At 37.3% G+C, this 25,342-nt stretch overlaps 1 long non-coding RNA gene across 1 annotated transcript; it reads left to right on the top strand.

Moving 5' to 3' along the window:
* LOC110394500 lies at positions 242–25,342 on the top strand. The gene is made up of 3 exons (XR_002435671.1): positions 242–420; positions 22,518–22,618; positions 25,101–25,342. It is a non-coding gene; the product is annotated as an uncharacterized LOC110394500 (long non-coding RNA).

The raw sequence follows: 25,342 nt of genomic DNA, 5'->3' as shown, positions 1-25,342 counted from the left end.
CACTGAGTATGGACTTCAAGAGGAGTCTTTCAGTTCTCCTCCAAAAGTCACTATTCACTATTAGCACTGCTGAGCCTGTACTAATTAACTATTTCTCTGTAGGGCATGTTTGCTTAATTTCTATGCTGTTTCCATGCAGTCTTGCCATTTTTGTCTGCAGGCAGAGTGGGTTTTGTGTATCAGCAGAGACAGAACTGCAGTGAGGTGCTTTGATAGCTACACACAGTTTGGCTGCTGGGCCCAAACTCTTCTCCTTGCCATGCCAATCTGAGTAGCTAAATTCTTCCAGGTGGTAATGATCATTTCAGCAGTTGCACTGAACCTGCAGCACCTGTACATCTTCTCTGGGCAAAGCAGAAGTAGTTTCAGTTGCCGGGAACTTGGATGAATTTGACATTCTTTCTCCTCATGAACGTGTAGGTAAGTGCTCTTTTTTCTTGTCTTTGCTCTGTATAGATAAAGCTTATATGAGTACAAAAAACCTATGATAGAGAAGAAAGAAAATCTTAGATTCGAATGCCCTACCTGTGATGAACCACGAGGAGAGCTAGATTTACTAAGCAAGATATGCTTAGTAAATAGTGCTAAAGATTTAAGGTTGCTTTAATGCTTTTTTTTTTTTAAATCCAAGTTGGATATTTAAAAGGGTACTTTTCACTTTATCCTCAGTTCTGTCCAATTTGTAAATTTATTCATGCGTTCCTTAGCACAGGACACATACAGAACATCCATAAACCCATTTTTTTTCCAATACTTTTTATATATGATTTGCTATTCTAAGGATAAAAAACAATGAACCAAAAATGGGGTATCACCCAAGAAAAAACTGAGAGGCAAATAGAACCTGGAAAAGTGAGAACACAGGAAAACAAAACACAATACAGAAGGTATGTCAAGTAGGAAACATTACATCCTCCTTCTGTGGACAGATATCGTCAAACACACTATTATCAAAACAAAAACTTCTTTGACCATAATTGGTCATAAAGACATTGAGTCCTTTTCAGAGTAGCCCTGTGTTAAATTGATGTCTGGGTTATTCTGACATTTTCATTAAAAAGGGTTACGCTAGTGATAAGTTTGTTCAAAAAACACTTATATACCACCACTGCCTCTAAAATCCTACTTCACCAGGAGTGTATGTGCATGGGAGGAAGTGTGGGGGACAAGAGAGCAGCCAGATCTATCCCTATACTGGTGTAATATCATTATAATATGGATTTTGGTAAGCATACTCTTAGAGCAAAACCAATAGACAAGTCTTTTACAAAGTCCCAGATCGTTGAATGGTTCAGATGAGCCCTTTGAACAACATATAGGACACATTCTTCCTCACTCTGAAATTACCTGGGTACTTGATGTGGTCTGTGCCCATTCTGGACTTTAGATTTTCAGTTACCTGCTTCAGAGCAAGGGTGTGTTGAGCAAAGATTTCGAGCCTACCTAGGCTATAATTAAATACTGTCTTCAGCTGAAGAAATACAATATGTAGGATCTTAGCTTCCCACGATCTAGCTTGCTAACAGCTGTTGGCTGGTATCTTATAGCACAAGCAGAGATACTGGCAAGTTTTCACTGATAACTGAAAAGAAGGAAAATATAAAATGTTTTTCATTTGATTAGGTATACAGTGGTTACTCATGTATTTTTCTAGGTTTTTGTGTGGTTTTTTTTTTTGCTTCTTTTTTTTCCCGTATAATTTCCCTCAGTATAGAAAACATAAGCCAGACCCTCTTTTGAGAGTATAGTTTAGGAACCTTTAAGAAAAAACAAAACAAGCTAACAACAGCAACCTCCCAAATGTCTTCATACTGGGATCTGGAGTGCTGTAAGATCACTATGCAGAGCTCTGGCAGTAAGCCCACTGCTGAGCAATTTACTACAAAGAAGCTGAAGACTGTGGTTGCTTTGTAGGTGGTAAAGTGCTTTCGCAAATTTCTGGAGTCCTTTGCAGCAGTCTTTGTCATGATGCACACACTGAAGATCTGGAGTATACAAAAAAAAGGAGAGAACTGTAGCAGACAAAAAAAAAAAAACGCAAAAAAACCCACCAATAGAACTCTGTAGAAGTGCGTTGGAACTAGAAGCTTAGAATTCTTCTACTCATTAAGGGAAAATCAGTCATTTTTGGGTCAAAATTAGGGAACCCATCCTTACCTTATTGCCTTCTTCAAAATCTGAAGATCTGGACTTTAAGAAAGCTTTTTAAACATCCTTCTTCAGATTACAAAGAATCAGAGTGACTCATAAAAGTTATGGAAGTGATATAACACATTTATTTCTTTCACTGCCCTGAAAGGAACAATGCACTTAGTGAAGTATTTGCTTTCACCTAAGCCTAGCTATGTCACTGATGGCTGCTGTGCTTTTGGCTTGCTATGGAGAATGCTGTGCTATGGGCAGAGGCTTAGAGAACAAACAGGAACCTTTGTTTCCTTTCATTTACAGAAAAGAAAACAAGGCAGAAGGAGGAATGTTGAGCAGCTGCCCAAAAAGCTGCTTTGTTTCAGCTCCGTTATGACATGGTGCCTGAATTGGTTTTTGATAAAGTATTTTATGTATTAGTAGGAAGCACAGAACTATAGATGCAATAAGCAGTTTTATTTAAAATTTATGCTGTCTGTTGAATAGAGACAACAGTGAAACTTCTAGTAAGCAGATGCTGTGCTCTTTGAAACAGGGCACTGGAATCTGATATAGTACCCAATAGTGGAATTAACAGCAAATATGATAAGGCAAATGCACAGTTGTCAAACTCTGCTTAACACCTATTTCATCATATGGAGAGCAAAGAAACCATGACAGTACAACACAGTGGCAGCATGAGTATCTGTCTCATTTAATGTCATGCTATCATTGTCAGTTGGGAGAGCAGTTACTCAGTTTGGTGCTCTCCACTGAATATCCAGAATCATTTGAAGTCGGTGGAAATGTGAGTCCTTGTAGTGTCTGTTTTCTACATTGTAGTGTTCTGCAACCTTAAAAACAGATGTCTGAAATAGTTTATAGCGCTTTTCCTCAAATATTATACAGCACTGGTATGTGCAGAGCACAAAGGATTACCTCAGCAGCATTGTGTAAGTCTTTGTCCTTAGTTTATAGTCTCTGTGATCTATTGTACGTAAACCTTTTTATGGGACTGGGAAGGGATGGTAGCCTAAGTAAAATTAAACACTCTACTATGCAAAAAATTTTAGGGCTCTGCTGCTCTGTAAATGGGCACACTGAGGACCCAAAAACAGAATGCCTTTGGAAACAGTTTTCATTAAGTAATTTTGACCCATGGAAGCATTTTCCATTAGACCATAGAAGATGTCAGCTTTGGTGCTGGCAATAACAGGATTAATTTTCCCAAGGAAATGTTCTCTCCATTCCCTTATATTTTGAAATTTCAGTGAGGAAAGCTTATCTGTTTTTATCTTCTCGTCTCCCAGTTCCTGCGTCACATTCTTCTGTGAAAGACAGTGAAAGTTCGAGTCAAGTACCAATATGGCTGAAGTCCAAAGAGCAGTAGATGTTTCCAAGGGAAATGAGTGACCTATTACAATGTATTTTTCAGGCATTTGTACCATCGTTCAGTATAATAAATTCTTGTCTTCCTGCCTGAAGAATCATGCCAGCAGTAAGCCTTTATACTGAGTAAAGAAACATGCTATTTCTCAATAGAAAAATATTAATCCAATCTGTCTAATTTACAGCTTGATTTAACAGTCAGATCGCTGTTGGAGATTGTCAAAGTACTGTAATAACATTGAACTAGTCATTGTACAAACCAGTATGATACTGCTTACATTTAAAACTACTGACCACCAGGATGTGATGGGAATCTGGTGCTAAGGAGAAGATGCTCAAAGATGCAGAAAGCACATCTGAAAATCACAGTAAAGCAGCTACACAACAGTTATTTGAAAGGTGTAGATCATGCAGCAGAAGTCCATGGCCTCATTCCCTTGGTTTCCTGTTTCCTAGAAGTATAGGAAGGTAGCTAGGGAGTCATGCAGCTCTTTGTTCTCCTGCTATTATCTGATAAGCTGCTGTCATCTGATGGTGCTGATACACCTTTAAATGAAGAGATATGAATAAACAGAATTTCCATAGCTGATCACTGTGCGAAAAGATAGAACACATAAGTACGAGGCCTTGCAGATTAGGTAAGGTGTCCTGTGCTTTGGGAGCAATATAGGACGTTTTGTCTCACAGTGTGAGTTCTCAAGGAGACAGTCTTAGCTCTGTGACTTATGAGGAGTTCAGTCTTGTGCCAAACTATGAGTTTTAGAAAAACTAAGCTGAAGTGGCTCAGTAAGGTGGAGGCACAAACAGATACTGTGTGGCTCAGCCATGGTGAGATGGTGGCATTTTGCGAGAGGCACAGTGACAAAACCAGGAGAGTGTGGAAATTACCTCTGAAGTTGTGTATGTCTTCATAGTTCTTAAATCTGTATAATGTATCATAGGCTAAATTCAGTAAAAGATTAGGGAATTTGCTGTATGGAACAGAGCTGTGTGAAACCTGGAGACAGCACCCTAGTGCCATATAACACTAGAAGTGCCTAAATTCAGATGCCCTCTCACTGTAGTAATTTTTCTTTGTGACTTCGCTTCTGGTTGTCTGTATAGCTGTACCTGCCTAACTCTGAGGAGGTGGGTACTCCTCTTTCTCCAAAGCTGAGTTAGAAGTGTCAGATAATACATTCCTTTTGTCTTTTTTTTTTTTTTTCCCTTAAAGGCTCAGCATGATAGGCCTTCAAGAAGACTAGTGCTTAGAGTTGCGTACTATATTCTCCTCACCTGAAGGGATATATTGTTGCCCACTGCGTGGTGTGCTCATCTGCATGGAAGTACTTGCCCTTGTCTTTGTCCTGTTCTGTTAAGTGTAGTGAAAAAAACTGTAGCATTTTTGCAATTCTTACTATTTGCAATTCTTACTAGTGTGAGGCTGCCATTTGTCCCAGTTTTTCTGAATATATCTACTTTTTCTACAAGAAAACTTTGCCTGGAGCAATTCCGAAATCCCAGGCATGCATTTTGATCTTGTATATCAAATCTAAAAATCACATTCTCCAGGGCAAATGCAAGAAGTTCAAAGCTTCTTGGAGGTATGCGGCCTACTGTACGTGTGGTATATGCATTTTCTGCGTGGAAAAGGCAAGGCAGCAGCCTCATGTATGTATAATAAATGTACGAGTGCATGCAAATACCTTTTGTCAAGGTTAACACCACTGTGTTGCAGGCTCATGATCTTACATGCCCAGAGTTGTGACTACCACCAAAACTCTAGAGAGAATGACAAGGCTCCTGTCAGTGAGTTCCTTCTGGGCCATCATTGGGTGAACTCTATGCGCAAGACCCTTCCTGTCTCAATCTGAAGAGTCCAGTGCCTACACTGCATCCAGCCTTAGATGACCATCTGCATTTTCTGGCACCTCTGAAAAACCTCTCAATTCCTTTACAAGCTCTGATGAAATATTAGCCTATGCCAAGTCTTAAGGCTTAGTGTTTTGACTTGCAGTTGTAACGATAATGAGAGCTGCACTCCACTGCAATCACTAGAAGATCACACCGGTGTTATTTAGGTGCTTTAACAGGGAATTATGTTTCAAATTTTAGACATCAGGAGCTTAATGTTGCGGTTGCAGTTTGTGTGTGTATCACAGAACTTGTGGTTAAAGCACTGAACTGAAACTTTTTCATCCTTTAGTTGTCTTAGAAATCGTTTCATTAGAGCAGTGCAAAATGTTCACAATGAAACACCAGACCACACGAAAGTCACCTGGTGTGGAGTTTTGTTACAAACTAGTAACGCAAACCATATTTATCAAAAGATTTGCTTAGCGTTGTGGAACTCCTGAATGACCTGAACTTAATTTTAAGCATATATGGTGTGTGGCTTTGGATCAGAATCATGCAAAATTCATAGCACTGCATGGTTTTGATGTAAGGTGCGAATAAACACCAGGTGAAGCACAGCAATTTCAATTGAATTTCAATTTGATCAGGATCTGATCCTCACACGGTGTTAATCGGTGTAGTTCCATTGAAGTCAGGTTTTTTTGCTCCATTGTGAAGCTACACCAATTTACTCTGAGAAACTGATTGAAATTTTCAGTTTGCTCGAATCTGATAGTCAAAGTCTAACTCAGTGGGTGTGAAACTATTTGGATCAAAATGAAAGAAATGTTTGGACAAAAACTTGTGAAGTAAAACTAGTTCTATATTTTGCAGCTGTAAGGTCACAGCCCTGAAATATATATTCCTAATGATATAACCATAAGTTAAAATCCAACATTACTTTTTTTTTTCTAACCAGTAAAATGACTTTTTCTAAATCTACCTTGTGATATAAGTTTAAAAGGAAAAAAAGATATTTATACTCAAGTCCTATAATAATTCCAAATCAAACAGAAGTTTTAGAGATGGCTAAGAAAACTCATGACCATGGGTCAAAGGAATGCCTAGGAATCCTGTACTTTTTTTTCAGTACAAATACATATAATATATGTATGGAAAGGCAGTAAAGGTATGCAAGTACTACTTAGGTTTGCAAATATAGTCCTAAAAATAATGTTTTCCAAGGCAGCTCTGCAAAAAGCTTAGAAGTAACATCTTTAAATCTCATTTTGATTCTTTCTTTGTTTATTGTTTCCTTTCAAATGATTTCATCATTCGTAGGATGACTTTCCACTGGGTTGCCTTTTTCCTTGAAAGTATTAAATAATAGAAGATAGAGGGCTGGTAATGAAACAGGCCATGTGTATGAAGCATTGCTAGTGTTTTTCAGAGAAGGAGAAGGATGATGTGCACTTATTAGTGATCAGTATCATTTCACTGTTGGCATATAAGTCAATATTCCTGGATGCTGAGATTTGTTCAACTGTTCTGCTAAATTGCTACAACAGCCCCAGCATGACTTTAGTTTGGGCCACTTATTTCTGGGCACAGTGCAGGACATGGCATGCACCAGTGACTGTTTCCACAAGGTACATTGCATGCAGCCTTGTGCTTGGAGAATGGGAGAATATAATAGTAAGGTCTTGGGCCAGGACATGCCTTTTGTTTACAGCAGCCAGGACTGACACGCCTAATTTACTGGTGCAGATACACCCGTTGTGCCTCATTCTTGGCCTGTTAGCCACCTTACGTATTTCATTTTTTCTCTTCTTTCTTTCTCTCTTATGTTTGATTTAGACATTTATCTAACTTCAGTTCAGATGTGTTATGTGTATTTGTAGCACTTGTTAGTAAGACAAATTGTCATTTATCTTTTTGTATCTACCAAAAAAAGGCAAGTTCTTCATAACTAAAGGAGTTCCATGCCTTCAATGCAATCTGATTCAGGATGCAAACTATGGTTGCTTTTACAGTACATTATAAAATAAAAATGAAGGTGGGTTTCTGGTATGAAGAGAATGTTTTTTGGCAAATGGATGAAAACTGAGAAGGAGCAATGAGAGAATCAATTTTTCTCAGTGGAACACGTGAAAACTGTTTGGACTGACACTGGTAAAACGCTATAGCTACTTTCTCACTTAGATTGCAGGGCACTGTTAATGTTTACATTCATTTTTCCTTTCTTTAGGTATAAAAGTATTTAAGATCTTACATACTGAATATCTAACAATTTCTAAAGTCATTGATTTTGCTTTTTAATGAGAAATAAGAGGGAGAGTGTAGACAAATTTCAAAGACTTTATGGGAAGTATGGAAATAAGTACCAAAAACTTCCCACAGATTTTGGAATATGAACTGCGTCTTGGTTTTAAAATGACATGCAGAGAACTTTTTTTTCCTAAAATAAACAACTGACGACATTTACCAAAACCTTTCTGTTTTTTTGGCAAATGAAAGATGTGGACATTTCACTAGAACGACTTTCCAGTAGCATATTCCATTTGGTCATTGGAAAAATTTCATTGGAAAAATAGTCCTTTCCACAGAACTCTTTGGTTACAAAATTGAGAAGATCCTGATACAGACACAGATTATGCAGCAAGAAGTATATTTTAAAGTGAGTGCGCGGGACATATTCAAAGATATGAGCAAGAGCTTGGTTTGTGATCATTTCCAGGTGTAGGAGAACTGCTCCTATTTTGCCCCTACCTGAGAATCCATTAGGAAAATGTAACAAGCTCCCTTTCCTCTCTATTTACTAATGCTGCTGATCCCTGGCGACACTTATGCTACATGTCATGGTTGTTAAGCCATAGCAGGTTAGATAAACAGGCCTGAATGTTTTAAGTATGAGAAAGAAATCTCCTGCTGTAGGACTGGGAAACCTCAACTCATCTCTTTTCCCCTGAGTGGGTGAATGATGAAGAGCAGGATCATGCAGAGAGGACTGGAATTAAAGAGTGAGAATAGCGTGAAGAGGAATTCCCCAAGACATCTCATTAGTACAGAACCCATTGGAGAGGAGGGATGATCCAGTGGTTGATGAAATGTCTAGGCTGAGAGGTGGAAGATCTACGGCAGCCCGAGGTAGTTCTTGAAAGGTTGGCTGCTTGCCTTTCTGTCTGTTTGGGGTGAGGTTGAAGCTCCAGACCTGCCAAATTCTGAATGCACCTCTGTGCTCTTTTTTGAGTTAGGACTTTGTGTTCTGACTCAAAGCCAAGATCCTGAATGCACTACACCTACTGAAATATTTGGGGTATTGTCAGGCATTGTAAACTTATTCTTGGGGTGTGTTCACACAGAGCTATTCTTGCTAGCATTTTGTATAAAAATATCACTTTAAGAGGTGTTTTGAAAAAGATCACTGGCTGAAAAGTTAATTTCCTGCCCAAATGGATGAAGCCTGCAAGGTAAAATAAATGTATTTAAAGAAATCAGCTATCTAAATCAGTCTATTTCAAAAAGAGTTTACTTTTGTCAATAAGGCAGAATCTTGTGAATCTACACACTTCATAATTTGCACATAAGGTTGGCAGTTTTTCCCCACTTTTTGGCGATGATTTAATAGCAGAGAGCTGTAGCAAGGGCTCATATTACTAGGATTATATTATATTACACAATATACTGCAGCGTATTAACAGAAAAAACTTATTAATTTGTATTAATATGAACCCACCATCTAAATTTGAATTTTTGTTTTTTAATGCACAGCCAGGATCACATTTCAACCTAGCACCTTGAACAAGTAGTAACACGGTATGATGCTGGAAGTGGAGAAGGGACCAGATGTGAGAAATCTTCATTTTAGATCCAGATGAGGACGTTTGCCCTCATACTACTGGATTAGTAGCCAGGAGACCTGCATTCTGCTCCTGAATCGGGAACTGATTTGCTGTGTGACAAAGTGTCACTTAATCTTTCTTATTCAGTTCAGCAACAGTCTGTGAAATGACAGTAAGACTTTGATGCCTTTGATATCCTCTGCTCTAAGGTCCTGTGTGCAGTTTGTATGAGGTAGTGTTATTTGCTTTTACAATATTTCTAGTGATTATTCATAAACCAGTTTGTTTGGAATCACTGAAAAGTGGAGTGGCTTAAAATAACCTTTGCACTGGGTGTAGGAGAATTGAGAATTTGGTCCTTTTAGCTGAAAGACTGCCTGCAAGGAATTCGAGATGAAATCCAAGTTAAGTGATATAGAAAGCTGTTGTCTTCAGTTAAAAACAAAACAAAAAAGACAACAACAAAAAACAAAGTGGTTCTTGAGTCCACAGTCTGTTGGGAAGCCCTTTTGTTTATCTAGACAAAGATTAGACAATGATTAAGAATAGGAAAAAACAAAACCTGGCCATATGTCATGCTTCCTAATGTTAATGAGGAGATTATATTTATTACATCTAAAAAGGTGTTGCTAGCTAATTACACAAAAATTTTGCTTGGCATTATCTGAGCTTGTACAGCAAACCTGACCTGCATTATATAGGATTTTAAACATGATTACTGTGAGGTGGAGAGCAACTAATTAAAAGATGGCAGGTTTCCAGTTTCCAGTTGATGACCTGCTGCTGCTTGTTGCTATCCCTAGGGTGAATGGAGTAATACAGCCTGCTGCTCTGGGATGTACAGAATGTTCTGTGGTGCTCAAGTCAGGCGTTCTATGGAAACTTAGCAGGGTCTTGCATCCTTACTGCTTTTCATGTCCTCTAGCTGGGGAAAGCTGCCAGAAAGCCAAACCAAACATTTATATGGGCTTCCTCAGGCCCTACCTCCGTATCTGGTTGAAAAATTAAAGCCCACAATCATGGGTGGATCTGTTGAAACAAGCAGATATTATTATTCTAGATTTTTAAGTTTGTTTTTCAGTCTATGGATCCAGTCAAGTAACGAAGAGCATGTCTAAACTCTCTTCTGAAATTTCACTTGAAAACCTCCAGCCTGGGTTCTAAATGCTGCTCAGCAACTGCAACAAGAAATTAGAGATGGTAGAGAATTTGCTAAAAACACAAGTATCGTGGAAACTTAAAAGTTTTATAGGTGAAATAGAGTTTCAGATGAAAAAGTCCAGTAGCACCCTTGTGTTACCTGTTTCCCTCCCACTGTTTGAATTTATAATATACTTAGAACAAAGTCATGTGGGAATTTTTTGCTCATTATGGCAAGATAGGAATACAAATCCTTTGACCAAAGTATTACCTATTGCACTGTAGGTTAGCCACCTAAATATTTGCCCAAAGTTTGAGATTAAGTTTTCAGTCCACACTTTGCTCTGCCGTGGCTATGTTTATCATCACTTTACCAACTAGTTGCAGCTTCTGCACACTTCCTCAAGCAAGTTCTAAATCATACGGTAGGCATGTCTTTAACACTTACACAACAATGCCAGACGGTAAGCTTCTTTTCTGATGCAATTTTATTGCATTCTTTCTACATCCCCATCTTTGATCATCCTGACTAGACAAGAAGTTAGTCCAAGTTGTATATTTGTTCCATGTTATAGGAATTAAACTTCAGCATTTCACGATCTGTGCATACCTAAGAGCAGTTAAAGAGATTTTATTTCTGTGCCCTTTTAAGAGAGTAAACAGTAGATGCCAATTGTACCAAAGTGTTTTTCTAGTACAAACTCTACGGGAGCCAAAAAATACAAGACATCTTCAGCCAGAGGCTTTGCCAAGTGCAAGCGTTCAAAATAGAGCTATAATGTGATTGGGTTGCATGGCACCATTTAATCACAGGACAAATTTGCAGCATTTCCTGGCTAAAAGCCTTAAGCTGCATAGTTCTGTATGACGCGTATCTCTGAAATTGATCCATGCTGGGATTTGAAACCCTATTACTTTTTTGGAGTGAACGAGTAGTGGGAGCTCCCATTCTATTTGTACCCAAGGAGCTTTTGTACTTAACTTTAGGAAGCCATGTAATATTTTATGATGAGGCTTACTGTTTGCACTCTTACTGTCTTATGCTGTTTTTCTCACATTTAACCTGTTTGACTTGTGAGTCGTGAATATCTTCAAATGATATGAATGTTATAACTGCAATTTGCTTGCATTTATTAGGTCAAGAACTTTTAATGCTTAAAAGGAGACAGAAAAGAGAAAAAACTAATTTCTTTTTGTTTCTGCATTGGTAGGAAGGGAGAAAGATCAGTCCTGTTCTAAAGTCAGTTTCCCTCAAATGTGCTTTATACTATGAATTGAGCTCTGCCCATGTGAATGTTTGAGTCCTCAGTTCGCAGCTACCTAGAGGCTCCTGGAACTGTTGAAGTCTCATTTTGTTTCTTCAAAGTGGAAAAATGAGCCTGGCCCAAATTAAGCTAGGAGCGCTGTTCCTAAAGCATACCAAGCTTTATGGGACCTCAAGCACAGTATTTCAAACTCTGAATTCAGAAGTATAGGAAAAAGCAATCACCACTATATTATGCCTCTTTTTCTAAACAATCCAGTATGTTTTCTTTTTGTGTAAATGTGATGCAGCTGGCTCTAGTGCCATATTTACAGTAAATATCCTCTTTGGTAAACTAAGGGCTTATTGAGTCAGTGCATTAATAATGTGTTAAAGAATTCAATCCACTTTTTGAACAGTTACTAAGCATATATTTTTGAATGAATTAATGATCTGAGCATGTAGAACAAAATCTTAGCAATGCAAAAGATCAGAAATGAGCTAATGTTTATATTTTTATTCTCTGCTTATGAAAGATTGCTGGTCTTGAAGGAATTCTGACTTTGCCTGAATTTAGTAAAATAAGATCTAAGGGTTCTTGTGTAGCAAATTTCTTCAGAAGTTCAAAAGAATATATGGTACTTTCAGTTGGAACCTACTGCTTGAATTTAATGAACTATTTAGATACAGAAAGATGTTAAGATGGTACAGCGCAAGTATATAATGAGAATGCCTTTCTTCCCTCCTTTAACAGTATCAGGAATTGACTTGTGTTATGGTTTCTGTCATCGGCACAATCTGTTTTAAACATTGTTTTTATCTTGGTTACTTTTTCCTACATCATTTTGGATTAAACAATATTCCTCAGGAGAGATGATGGCTGCACAGTTATCGAACAGAGAATAGTCAACCTATATATTCTTCTGCTGTTGCCTCTAATTTACATGAGAATTCACTGTTGCAATAAAAAAAATTGCTTGTGTAATATAGTTTGTTGCCTCTAGAATAAAAAATGGGCATCTAGAACCAAAAACTGTCCAGTTGAGCGTTCATACTTCTAGATGAATACATCAGAGAGGAACGTAGGAGTGGAAATGAATTTCTGTGCTATGCACAAGTATTCTGCAAGTTATTTGATACAGCTACTGTGTATTTTCACAGTTTATTAAATTTTTCTCAAGAATAGTTATGGTTCTTGTATCTCTACTCTGGAAAAGACCTTCGAAGGAGGTTACCACTGTAACAGCTAGACATTGTCTTTCAGTTTCCTGCCTCATGTAATTTATGATCACTGCTCACTGACTAATTATTGTGCCAGCACTAGCTGTTGGCTTATATGTATTTTCTGCTTTCCTGATGTTTACTTATGCACCACAAACTTCTTCTCATAAGATAAAATATAAAATCCTCTGGCTATCCTAGTATGTAATCTCTACAGCTTTTCTAGTGCTAAGATTATTTCCTTTGAACATGGATTGCATGCAGTATTGCAGATGAGGTCTCCCAAATGTTGTACAGTTGTAAACTAAGAATTTACTCCTATTCCTCTAGTGTTGTCTTAACAAAGCATTATTTTTGTAGTTTGTACTCCTTCTGCAGTCATCTGATATTTCCAGAGCAGATCCTATGGGATCTTTTCAGAAAGAGTTCTTAGCCTTCAATACAAGTTTTGTGATTGTCATCAATGAATGTCATCTCATTTCAGTTCACAAATATCCATTCTTCTGACAAATGCCTCTTATTTTTGTGTTGCCTGCAGACTTTATCAGCATACTCCAATGTTCTAGTGCCAGGGCATTAATCAAAATAGTAAATAAAATCAATCTCAGTAGCAAATCTTGTGAAACTGTTAATAACCTTGCCAGCCTGATCCTCTCAGTTTTACTCACTACTATCTCTATTTTCATGTGTGGGGCTTCATGCTAACGTATGGCTTATTTAGAGAGTGCGCCCTGTTTCTGGACCAGGGAAGAGAATCTGTCTCAGCATTATTCTCTCTGGCAGATGTCTAGCATATAACTAAAAAGTCTATTAACAGACTTTTTATTACAACTTGCCTAGTTTGTTGGTTTTTGTACTAGCTGTAGTAGCAGAGGTAAGTACATCACTCATGCTGGTTTTGTTTTCATACTGAAGTGAGGATTTCATAGGTTTTCCCATAAATAACTTGGGTTTTGTATTTTTAAAAATACTTGTTTATTTAGCCCACTAAGTGAGAAGACATTCAAAACACATCTTCTAATTAAAATTTATGCTGAGACACTCAACAACATGCAGATGTTCTACATTTTGGTCATGTATCATTCCAGATTTTGATGGATAGCATAACACTCAGTTAGACTTCATGACTGAGATTATCTTGTCCTATACTGTCAGACCAAACAAGCCCGGTGTAAATTTTATCTTGCTTATAAATTCTTTTTTGTTAAGTGTATGAGGCTACAACTTTCCATTTCATTTAAGGCAGGATTGCATTAAGATCCTTACAACTAGCAGTTTAATAGTACTCCCTTCCCCTAGAAAACTTGGAATATTGGCTCTGCTGCATCCATAATGTGTCTGCTTTCTTTTATGGTTGTGTGTGTCAGAGTGTACAAACAACTAGTTGGCTGTATCTGCGGGTCTCTTACCCTGCACTACTCTGGGAAAAGCATCAAAATGGGGTCCAGCATCTGAAAGCCAAAACTTCTTATTAGATCATTCTTCAGCTTTGCAATTCAGCACAGTGAGCGTCTATTACTCTCTTTATTTGTACCTCAGGCTACACAAACCACTATTCTAGGTCTCATCTGAAAACAGGCATAAAATCAGGGAGAGTTTCACAGTGGAATCCAGTCTACAGCTGAGTTACACCAGGGCCAATGTTCTCAATACTTAAATCACGTAAACCAGCCGCTGACTCCTCTCACTGGCACAAATAATATCAAGGCAATGACTCTTTCAGGCTCAATTTTTCTGCTTACAGTTCTGAATGCTCATTCACATTTGGATTGAAGCAGCTAGATCTGAGCAGGCTCCAGAACCCATTAAACTGCATCATCTATAATTGGTTTTTTTCTTTTTATATATATATAAAACAACAACACTTAAAAAATCGAAGCATGCATTCCAAATGTACTAAGTATAACTTTCATCGCTACGACTATTTCCATACTCAAGAAATGTGAATTTATATTTGATTTGTTCTTTATGAAAGAAACTATTATATGAACTTTGTTTCAGCTGAGTAAGTACTGTTTAATTTGTAACCTCTCAAAAGATTAATTACAGAAAGAGAAACAACGATGAAAAATGGAAGGTTTTGTTTATCTAGATTGATTTAAAAATAAACAGGATCATAGGGCTGGCTAGTTACACGTTAGTCTAAACTGGTACCAGAGAACACACAAACATCCTTTATTTTTGGGCTAGGAGAGTGAGTCTGGTTAAACTTGGTATGCCAAAGAATCTATAGCTATGACCAGTAGATTAAGCTGAAAAATTAATCAGCTGATTCACTTTTTAGAATAGCTGTGTCTTGTACACACAAGATTTGTAGTTCTTAAAAGATTTTGTGCCTTTCACACAACCGGTTTACTACTTGAAAACAAGATAACAGCGTGTTTTTGTTCACAAAAGTTGAGGTTGTGAATGAAAACCAGCTTTATGTTGGAAGCTACTAACTGAAACTACAGGGGAGATTTTTTTGGGGTGTGATTTCCATGGGTTTAGTTACACAACACTTAGGTATGATTTATTTATATTGTTAGTAATAATGAAATACAATGATATTTTTACTCGCATCCTTATATTCTCCCTTCTCCTGGCAAACTGGGTTCAGTTCTTCAGTCTGGTCACCTTCCTGTTAACCTTTTCCTTTGAAAACTGATAATTAATTCTGACTCTTTGGTTTGGTTTCTTAGCCTGTTTCTAATTCATTGTAGTATTTTACCTCTCACCTCAATTTAGTTGCTGTAAGGCTTTTTGTGCCACAAAGCAAACATCGCTTTAGAAAAGATGAATCGTGAAAGGCTCTTACAGGAAACTTAACAAGTTGAAAGCACTTGAAAAAAAATACAAACATAAACAACAACAAACTTTTAAAGGAAAGGAAGTAATATAAAAACATATTTACCAGATAAATTTAGAAAATAATGAAATAACGAAAATATTAATATTGCCCTGCTGTTTTGGAAACATAACTATAATAGCTCTGAAGCAGTACGTGAAAGCCTGAAGGTGAAACAGAAAATGAATGTGACTAACTCTGGGATCCCAGCCAACCACTGATTGCAAGGAGCACAGTTCTAAAGAGGAGTTAGGTGCTGAGTGGACATGCTAAACATAGTGATTAGAAAAGGAAAGAATTAATAAATACAGAACATTCATGAAAGAAACCTTCAGGGCAATGGATAGCGCGAAACGGAAATTTCTTGGGCAAACAGAATTCCTAGTCATTTACACGTTCCAATAAGTGGAAAGATATCATACAGAAAAAGGCAACATGACTTCTGAAGTATCTTAGATGCTTGCAATATTCACACGATGAGGGGGATGAAAGACACATATTAAGTATAGGTTAACATGTGCCCAAAAATATAACACTTTTGAATGTCATCTGATATTCTTGGATGAAAAAAAGAAATCTGAATTGGATTTCCTATGGCACAGAAACTTGAAGCAACATGAAAGTCAAAGTTTTGGAACAACAGTCAATCTACAGATAGAAAGTGACATCAGTCTACATGAAGTGGCACAAAGAAAGTAAAAGGAGAAGTAGGAGGGAGCCATTTTTATGTTCATAATCCATACAGGTGTGATTACATTGACGAGATGAAGGAGAATAAGACAAAAGAGACTAGCTGAAACTGTCAGCCCATGTATTGAAAATGAGCCAAATCCTGAAGGTGACTCATTATGAAGTTGTAAACAGTCTTGGTCAGTGACTCAGTGGTGAGGAAGCTTGGCTAAGATATCTGCAGTCCATTTAAAGAAAACAGGATGATGAGATTTCTCTGGGGCATGGTAAGATAAACTATGGGACAATAATATTGCACGTGCCTATGATAGCCTGTAGAAAGTTGGGACATTCTTACCCTTTATAGCTCATGGAGGAATGCACATAGCACCAACAAAGGAAGCTTTGATTGGCATTTGCCTGGGGAATCTGAGAGGAACTCTGGAAATGGATACAGTGTGAATCTTCTGAGAGTCTGTGGAGGAAGGAAGAGGGAGGGTGAGGGACATCATGATGTAGGGAGTGAATGCTGCAATGCAGAGAACACTGCACATTTTGACCAGTTAATTTGTTAAGGCTTAGAAACCACCACCTGTGGTTTCTCCCTTTCAATTCAAAAACTGACAGTATGTGCACAAGAGGAAATCAGCAAAACTAAGTGCTATAAAGAGACAGATTTTCACTTCTCCTCTGTAGGTGGTGGGAATTATTTTAAATAAAAGCTGAATATTAGGCATACATATATATATTGCTTGAAGAAGTATGGTAGACAACAAGAAAACATTGCCACTAATAAAAGCTAGCTTGAGTCCTAACTAATAAAAGTTAGCTTGAGTCCTAACAGAAACTTTGCAGAATGATAAGGATAGCTAAGATAAGATCATGTTGCACATTGTTTCACTCTGCAACAGAAGAGAAGTCTGTAGGTGAGTGTTTATAAAGACTGGTTACAACCTACACAAAATGCATGGAGGTGAGATTCTTCTGTCTATGATGTAGTCATTAAAAAAACTAGGGATCAGAGATGGCAGGAAAAGATGTCAGTGGGCACCATTTGTGACTCAGGCTTGGAAACAGACACTGTTATGATAGACTCTGTGGAAACACAAAGCAAATCAAGATCCTTGAAACAACTGTTCTGTAAAGCATTCCTCTTTATCTTCTTTATCCATGTATGAGAAATAGAGAAGATTGTTAGGAAGTCCCCAGTAGAGTAAAACAGAATTACAACAGCTATTTCTCTGCTGGGAAGAGAGCTAGCTTGTCCTCAGCTATTCCCTTGTCATGACTCTTTCTTTGTTGGTCATTCAGATTGCAGTATTGTACAGTTGTTGGGGTACTGTTAGATAAAAGTTAGAGTTTCACATAATGCAGAGAAATCATCTCAAGAGATCAGGAAATGTTACATTCTTGGCTACTGCAATTAAACCCCAAACTTTTCTTTAGGAGTTGTATTTTGCAGATTCCAGTATTGTTTTATATTTGGGTAATGTATAATTTTTAAACCGTGTGCTGGACTTCTGCAGCATTTTCTCCTAATTTTTAAATTTCTTACTAACTGACTTATAATTAGCTTTAATTACTTTTAATTAGCTATTAAAACTAGTGTGGGGAGAATAAATTCACATCCATCATGAATTAGGGTACCACAATTTGGTTCTAAATGAACCAGTAATTATGTACTTGCAGTCATTCCCAGCTGCTGATGAAGACCTGACTGAGCTGGCTAAACCAGGCAAAGAAGCAAAGAACTTAATCTCAAGTGTAGGAATCATGGAACATAACTTTAAAGGAAAGCATTTACTGGGACTTTTGCAGGAAGAAGAGATGTTTTAACCACTGTTGTTTGAAAATATGCTGTTGTCTGTTCTCTTTTTTGCTGTTACTGAAAATATGATATTTGAAATAAGTTAAAATAAGGCCTTAGTAAAAATCTACTTTTAGAATTCCGTATGAGTGCTGCACAGTAAAGATAATATTCTTACTACCTTGACTCAAATATGGAATTCATAGCAGCCTTTTTCATTGTCGTTGTTGGCCATTAAACATTTGGGACAAAATTAACAGGTTTAATTGGGCATGACCTTACATTTTTAGCCTGAGAGTATCTGAAGCTGTCTATTCAGTAAGAGGCAGTCTCAAGTGGAAGCTGCTCTCAACTGCAAGATGCAAATCAGCGAAGTACTGGACAGGGCTGGAAGCTTTGCAGGACTTTCTTCTCAAGTTCATCCAGCTGGCAATCAGCATCACACCTCCTGAAATCAAAACAAAGTGATGAATGCCCAAAATACAAATCAATCAGTTTGAAGAGATAACATTTAGGTAAAATGGAAAATTTCAAATTTGAGCTCAAAGAATGTAATAACCAAAGAAAGATCTGTTAAGAGATGTAGGAGTAGGATTGATGGATAAAAAGGTGGCTCACTAAAAATTATAAGAAATGTTCTTAATTCTAGGAGATCTATCGCTGGTGCCTTGAACTGGCTTCAGTCGCTCCCTTATTTGTGGGAAGTAGCCGAAACTGCTGAACAGACTCGTGCTTTTTTTTTTTTTAAAATCCAATGTAAGGGACTCCAAAGTATCTAGTGACTTTGCTGTACCATCAGACATGCTCCCCAGGTACTTGAAGCGTTTTTGAAAAATTGGAGCGAATGTCCAAGTTACTTAAGCAAACTTACATCAGACGCACATCTGCCTATCCATTAAGCAAGTTCTGTTCTCATATACAATAGCATGATGATAAACACACCAGATATGGTGTTCAGATGAGTCATCATGACAGTTCCTCAGGGGACCCAGACCACGAATATCCCTCACTAAGCCAAATTAGGTAGCAGTGAGGGATGACCATGCAACCAAGTCTGTTGCTATGTTTTAAACAACCCAGTCTGTTTCTATGCTTCAAGTACATACTCCTTGTTAATACCCAGGGCCAGCTACATATTTCACAGTTAGCATCACAGAGGAAGCGCCGTTACTAAGCGGATGTTACTCTCTGTCCCTCTTGGGTAGTTAAAAAAAAAAAAAAAAAAAGGAAATTTTGTGTTGTTAACCCCCAAAATTTTAACTTCTGATCTTAGCAGAGATTTAGTGACAGTAGACTCAAAAATAAGAAATCACAAGCAAAGTATTATAAATAAGCCATCCTTAGATTTCAACTACAGTACGTTTGTCCACAGTATATTCTAAGGCATCACCTCCTATGTTAATTGCAGATAACGTGTAACTTGTTTTTAGGACCAAATCATTGCAATGTTGTCCATGCTTCAGTCACTAAGCACATTCTCATTTGGACTAACTGGACAATTCTGCCTGGTTTTGAGGACTGCATCAGTGGTTGATCGGTTTAGGTTTGTGATGTTTTAAATCCTCTATGACAAGGAAACAATATTCTGAGATCATATCTCTCAGATCATGCAAGCTTTTTCTTTCCTATTTTTTTTTTTCAGATGATCCTCTTTGCATTGAGTTTATCCATGTATAACAGTTAGAAAGCCGTATTTTAAAAGCAAAATTAAACAGTGATCTTCATTTCTCTCTTTCCTGGCCCTGAATGCTTGATTTCTCAACCTGAGTTCTGTTCCAATCTATCCTTGAATCTCTTTGCATGCTTCAATGATACATTATTAATGAGATAACATGGAAATATAGAGTTTGAATAATATCCACTGTTGTGTGTCATAAGGGGTCTGACAGTTTTTCTTTTTTTTTTTTTTTTCTTATGAGGGTTTTTTTGTGGTTTTGAGCAGCAACTGCTTGAACTGCTGTGCTTCTGCCACATATTGGACCTCACATCTCTAAGCTGACACCTGTTATTTTCACAATAGCTACTTTTTATGTTCTTTGAAGTTGTGACAGGTGTTGCAAAACACAGGCCTTTTTTTTATATCGTGTTGGCTTCTTATTAAAGCCAGAAAATAGCTTTTTTCAATTACTTTTTCTGCCTTAAAAGATCTCCTCTTCCCGTGGTACAAAGGAAATGGATATCTGTTTCAGGGTTCATAAGTTAAAATTAAGAAGAAACAAGGTCTAATAGAAGCACAGAAGTAATGATTCCTACCTTACCTGTGGTTTCTTCTGTAATTGAGTGGTTATCACACTGGAACATGAGCAGGGTGTCATTGCCTGTTGGTTCAGAGCACTACTGAGCAACAGCCAATGGGTTAGCAAATATTCTCAGTTCCTTTTGCTCTGTACGCTTCCTTCAGATCTATAATAGCTCTTGCAAAATCTGCTCAATTTTTTTGCTCAGCTAAAAAGGCTAAGCTCAGTAAAGTTTTCCCTTAACTTATTTGGCTTTCTATCTAAATCAAAGTGGAAAGCTTAGAGGAGTTGATGAGTTTTTGACCTTTTCTCTGCCTCCTTCTGATGAATAAAGTCTATTATTATTAATAATTATTATTCTTAATATTATTTGCTGTACAGAATATTTGACTAGACATAACAGCATGCTGGTTAATGAAGAGGAGTGATAGCTGTGGGGGGAAGAGAATAAGGAAAGGTTAGTTTCTGACAGACCTGAAGTGCAGGTAACCTGGAAATTTAACTTGTCTATAAATTCCTAGGCAGATTTCTGGGGGCTGAAAACCATCTGATTTTTCTCTGTCTGATTTCCTCTGGGTTCCACACTTAACTCCAGTCTTCTCAGAAGTGTGGCCTAGTGCTCCCTCAGGGTATTCGCTGGGGTATTTCACTTGCTTGTATGTTTTTGAAAATCACGTAAGATCATGTTGCTATAACATCTTAACCCTGCTCCACTTGGGAATCAGTATCTTGCTCCAAACACCAGTTGACAGATGTTGGTCTGCCTGTTGACTTTCCAGTATTACAAATTAATCAGATTTCTGTTATAGGCTTTCAGAATAATTTGAGTAATTTGTAGTACAATTGCTTGCTTTGCAGCTGCAGTTTATGTAGACAGTAATTTAAGTATATCCTTTAATTAAAGCTTTTGCTTTATTTTACACACAGAAAAAAATACTTGAAAACATGTCTAGGTACTTTACTGAGCTGGAGTCATTGGTCAGTATTTGAGCTGGTGAATTGCCAGTATTATAAATAAAAACACAGTGTAGTTTTTTCTGGCACTAAAGAAGTTGTCGGTAAAACTATCAGGTGTTTATTGCTTCATTTACTTCTCCACGTCATTCTATGTCATGTATTATAAATGAGGAAGGATACTAGGATTTAACAGAAATGCTGACCTATTGGTCTCCTTTCTTTTACACTGAAGACTGGATGTGACTGAATATCTTTAAAAATAAACTCACTGGATTTTTTTTTTTTTTTAAATTGTGATGTAGTGCTCACTGATACTCAATTTTTAACAATATTGGCAAAGACATTTGTATTGATATATACACATTTAATTTGTATGATTTTCAAAAAACATCACTACATTCTGCAATTCGATTTCTAAGGAACATTCTGCATAAAAATGATCCATTTCATGAACTAGCTGGTATATTCTTAGCTAGTATGTTTGAAGGCTGACTGTACTCAAGAGAATATATCCTACCCCTCAGCACAATGTGGCTGTGTAGCCTCTGTGTTGGAGCTGGATTGCAGCATGCTGGGACCAGAGACACAGAGGAATTGAAAGAACTGCCTGCACCTGTCTGCACAGACATATCTGCAGTCTCACTGGATATAATTCACCTCACAGGGCTGGAAAAGAGCCCATGCATTTTTCAAATCCCACTGGAGCCTTACATTGAGAAATCAGTGATAGAGAGTTCTCCTGATACCTATATATTCAGAGTTGAATTTTACTTGTTTTGTGAATGCTTATACTATACCTGCATGTTGCTCTGAGGTGCTACTCATAGGTAAACTATTCCTACTGAGTAAAACTATTGCAATATTAACTAACTAAAAAAACTCTAGATGCTATTCAAACAGATGCTTTATCTTTCATCAGTTTCAGTTGGCTGAGTCACTAATTGATATAGAGCAATCACAGAAGTTGGCATAAACATATACAGAAGAAACAATCCATGTTGTGTATTATTCCAGTCCATATTATGGACTTCAAATATCACCGTAAGAGTGTTTGGTGCCTTTGCAGAAGGGAAACATCTCAGTGCTAGCAGTTTTGGGGAAGCTGCTGTGGGGCTCAGAAATGAAGCCAGCCAGGAATAGCTTCTTGCTTCAGAATAATCACATCAGCCTTCTGAACTTTTAAACTGCAAAGCTATTATGACAAAGTTGTGATTTTCTTTCTTTTTTTTCTTTTTCTTCATAAAAGGGTGCAAAAGCAATGTTGCTGCAGCACTTTGATTTCAGAATTGGGAGGCTGTGTTGCATTTACAGACTTGTATGAGGAAAATAATATTTTATGTTGTAAAGGTAAGAAAAAGCTTCTTCTATTCTTCTTAATGTTTGCTGTGCAAACATTGTGGTCTCAGTTGGTGGTGTTTAAGGCAACTATAAATATTTTTAAATTTGATTTATGTAGTTTTGGACCCCAAAGTTTCCTCAGAAAAATCAGTATTTGAGAGTTGTGAAGGAAATGCTATTTGTACAGGTGACTTTGAACTTAGTCCTGTGAGATGCTGAGCATTTGTAAAATCTTTTTGAATATAAAGGACTTTCTAGGTTAGGCTGTCATTCCTTATGTGAGCTTTCATGTTGCACTATGGTTTTATCTGTTATCATTTGGAATTGTAAGGTTTCTCATGGCCTTCTGAATTAATCCTGTGTTGCAAGTTATCATTCTGCAGCCTATCGAGTAAATTGAGTTGTTTCACCCATGCTGGAGTCACTGATGTATTCAGACAGTAAAACTTCTCAGAAAAACACCTAGTTGTACCTTTAGCTTAGCTAAAGGAAGCCAAATCTAAGGAAACCAAATCTGTTTTAATGCAGGAGAGTTTTACTGACCTGGAGCCCATGTTATTTGTACTGGGAACTAAAAGCACGTCTACTGTTAGGTGTGTAATGACTTCCTCTGGTTTTTGCTGTCACAAGAAATGGTCCTGCCATTAGGAGCATCTGTTATTAACTACCATTTATCTACTTCTCATTACTGGCAGAGAAATGGATTTTACTTACATGTAGTTTTCATAGGAGCAAAACTGCTAAAACAATCATTTGCTGTTGGAAACAGTCCTCCTTTTGGAGAGTTAAATGGAAAAAAAAAAAAAAGACAGAGAATCTTCCACAGAATTATGTGTTGTTTTCTTTAAAAGAAAATACTAAATGGAAGCAGAAATTTTGTCCATACCCCAGAACAGTAGCTAGAAATTAGTAGCTGCTGCTACATGCATCCTGTGATGTTTGCGAGTCAAAGATAGGCCTTCTGTTTTGCAGAGTATGGTAAGGATAAGTTACCTTTCTGGTAAAAATATTCACTTTATTTTTCCTTTTTCTTTTATTTTTTTTCTTTTTATTTTAAAACTGATGCCAAGGCTATGTTTATTAACAGGAGAAAAGGAGAGGGTGTGAAGGGATAGGGAAGTATTTCCATACTGTTTTCATTTTCTAATACAATACCCTTGGAAAAAAAAAAGGCAGAAGATGACATCATAAATTTGGAATTCCAAGGTCACAAACAGGAATTCAGACAACAAATGGGAGGGTTTAGGAATGCACACTGTAAAAATAAATCTATCAAATTTAAAAAGAAAAGACGGTGGTACTGAAATGTGGTATTTCCAGATAGATGTTTGTATATCAAATGCATCCCTTTCCTTAAAGGATTCCTTGATACATTCTCTGTTTTATTTAGTTATAGTCAAACATGTGAATGCAAATATTAAGAAGCTTTATATTTGTCTTTTTTTCTTTTTTTTTTCCCATTGGAAAATTACCACCACTGTCTTAGTTTTGGTATTTATCACTCTACAGGAATACTTAATTTGATTTTGAAGTTTCATATGATACAGCATGATTTTCTGCATCTCTGTAGGTAGCAGCAAGGGATATATATGTAGTAGTGATAAAACTTTATTGAAAACAACACAACAGGAAGCTTTTGAGATGGAATTTTGAAACTCTTTTCTGGAAGGGATGTTAGTACCTCTTTCTTTTTTTCTCTCTCTCCCTTTGTACCTGGGTTTTTGGCATACGGATGACCTAAACAAGAACTGGAACTGCTGCTCCTTTAATGAGATTTTCAACCTTCTTTTTTCGTTTATATTGCCCAGACTAAAATCATAAAAATCTACTGTAGCATATAAACTATGTACTGTTGTTAAAAAGTGGACTTTTGCTTTGTAGGCTACCGTACCTATTTGTTCCTGTTTCTTTAATATTGTTTTCTCCAGATGTTGGAAGTTAAAACACCCTTGTTATTTTTTCCAGTGTCACTCTTTGTTACTTTCCATAGGCAACGTTCACCAAAGCCAGGCAGTGGAGGAAATAACAGATGTGTTAGCCTCAAATTATGGGCATAAAAATAACCTTAATAAAATAGGTATTAAGTGACAGCACTTTACAAAAATCCAGGTCTAATTTACTCTAGCCTAGAAAGCAATAACTTAAGGGGACCTCAGCCATGAATCCATGGACTCCAGATAGCTTGCAGCAGAGCGACAGTAGCTTGGATGATGACAATCCCAGCTTGCTGTTGGCGGCGCATTCCAGGAGAGGCTGTCAGGGTGTGTTTGCGCTCTCTGCTTTTCTGCCTGCAACGCTATTGTTCTCTTGTAATTAATATTCCATTATAGACCTGCTAATTCTGCCAGAGAAGCCCTCCCTCTTCCTTAATAATAATAGTAGTAATAATACTACCACTAATATTAAAAAAAAAAATAAAAAATAAATCAGTTGCATTCTGCCTTTGAATGTGGACGAAATTGTCACCCTGGGTTTACTCTCCTTTTACCAGGCCTTTGGTTCCTGCTGTTCACAGAAAACTGCAGATGGCTGCCTCAGCAGGAAGCCCTTCCCCCTTCCTTAATGGAACTCGTGGGAATGCGGGGATCCTGGAACCGAAGCCCTCCTTCCCTTCCAAACCTCCTCTCCAAACCCCTACTGAGTAAAAGGAAAAAAATCCCCACATCCCTGGAAACATTTTTGCCAGCCTGTTTTTCAGTAAAAACTTAAATTAACCACTTCACTCCTGATTAT

The sequence above is a fragment of the Numida meleagris genome, chromosome 2, assembly GCF_002078875.1.
Source record: "Numida meleagris isolate 19003 breed g44 Domestic line chromosome 2, NumMel1.0, whole genome shotgun sequence".
Lineage (NCBI taxonomy): Eukaryota > Metazoa > Chordata > Aves > Galliformes > Numididae > Numida > Numida meleagris.
This window is presented reverse-complemented; position numbering and strand designations above follow the sequence as displayed.